The following is a 1,858-nucleotide window of genomic DNA, read 5'->3' on the forward strand; positions in this document are numbered from 1 at the left end:
TAAACGTCTGTTAGATCCATTTAATGTAGGGTTCAAATCCAATATTTCCATGTTGATTTTCTGTCTGGATGATCTATCCATTGCTGAAAGTGGAGTATTCAAGTCCCCTACTATTATTGTATTACTGTCTATTTCTCTTTCCAGATCTATTACTATTTGCTGAATATATTTAGGTGCTCTATGTTGGGTGTATATGTATTTACAATGATTATATCTTCTTGAAAAAGTGACCCCTTAAAAATATGGAATACCTCGTGAATTTGCATGTCATCTTTGCTCAGGGCCATGTTAATCTTCTCTGTATTGTTCAAATTTTAGTATATGTGATGCTGAAGCAACAACAACTCATGGTATTATGAACATCTTAAATTGTTGTTGTTTTAAGTTACTAAGGTTTTTTTAAATTTATTTTTTTAAATTGAAGTGTAGCTGATTTACAATATGGTGTTAGTTTCAGTTGTACAACAAAGTGATTCAGTTATATATATATTTTTCATATTATTTTCCATTATAGATTATTATAAGATATTGAATATAGTTAGTTCCCTGTGTTATATAGTAAATGCTTGTTGCTTATCTATTTTATGTATAGGAGTTAACAGATAATTTCAGACTCCTAATTTATCCCTCCCCTTGCTCCCTTCTCCTTTTGGTAACATAGTTTATTTCCTATGTCTGTGAGTCTGTTTCTGTTTTGTATATAGATTCATCTGTGTTATTTTTTAGATTCCACATATAAGTGATATTGCATAATATTTGTTTTTCTCTGACTTGCTTCACTTAGTGTGATATTCTCTAGGTTGCTGCAGATGGCAATATTTCAAACGTTTTTATGGCTGAGTAATATTCCATTTATATATATATAATATTCCATTATATATATAATATATATTTTATATATAATATAATGGAATATTATATATATAATTATATATACACACTACATACACACACACACACACACACACACACACACACACACACCCCTTCTTCTTAAACATGTCTGTCGTTGGGCACTTGGGTTGTTCCCATGTCTTGGCTATTGTAAATAGTGCTGCTATGAACATTGGAGTGCATGTATCTTTTCAAATTAGAGTTTTCAAGTGGTTTTTATTATAGATAATTGATAAATCCTTAATCTGATTGAAGAATCTAGAAAAAGATGTTGAGGATGCATAGCCCAACTCCTTCCTCTCATTCTCCTTTTGGGAGGCAGCAGCCCACTGAGAATCCATGTTCTCTTTCTGCCATCCAGACCATAAATTGTACAGGGTGGAGATGCACTGATAGATACTTTTTCCAAATGCTAGAGGACCAGAAGTTAAAGTCAATACTTGGCTGAAATCAAGGTCAAAACCAAGTTTTGCCGTAAGAGAAAGAACTAGAAATCAATAATAAATCTGAAAAATAATTTAAAAATATAGAATTATTATAATAATTTTAGTAGTCACAAATTAAAAGTTGATTAGTGAAATTAAAATGTGTTTTAAATACTTTTTCTAACAATGTATTCCATTCCCTTTCTCTTCACATTTTTTATTATGTCAAAATCGAAAGTAATTTATCCAGACTTTGAACTTTTTCCTCCTCGTGAAAGTTTAAGGTGGCAAAATGATAATTTAATTCATCCTCACAAGATGTGAAAAATTCTCAAATAGGACTTTTTATTGAAGACACATAGCATCTCTGTATGGGATTTGGCCTTGACATTTTCTGTTACTCATTTCTATATGAATTCAGTTTTCCTGACTATCAGAAGGATATTTTGTTCTAATAACTCCTGTTGTTTCTGTGTGGTGTTAAGTATATATTTTTTTAATTTAAAAATGATTTTTCTGAGTTTTTCTTCCTCTATTTG

General features: G+C 30.4%; 1 non-coding gene across 1 annotated transcript; it reads right to left on the reverse strand.

The window, feature by feature from the left end:
• Positions 1–236: 236 nt before the first annotated feature.
• On the reverse strand, positions 237–342 carry LOC137764534 (U6 spliceosomal RNA). The gene has a single exon (XR_011074035.1). It is a non-coding gene; the product is annotated as a U6 spliceosomal RNA (small nuclear RNA).
• Between the last annotated feature and the right edge of the window lie 1,516 nt (positions 343–1,858).

Source organism: Eschrichtius robustus, chromosome 4, assembly GCF_028021215.1.
Source record: "Eschrichtius robustus isolate mEscRob2 chromosome 4, mEscRob2.pri, whole genome shotgun sequence".
Lineage (NCBI taxonomy): Eukaryota > Metazoa > Chordata > Mammalia > Artiodactyla > Eschrichtiidae > Eschrichtius > Eschrichtius robustus.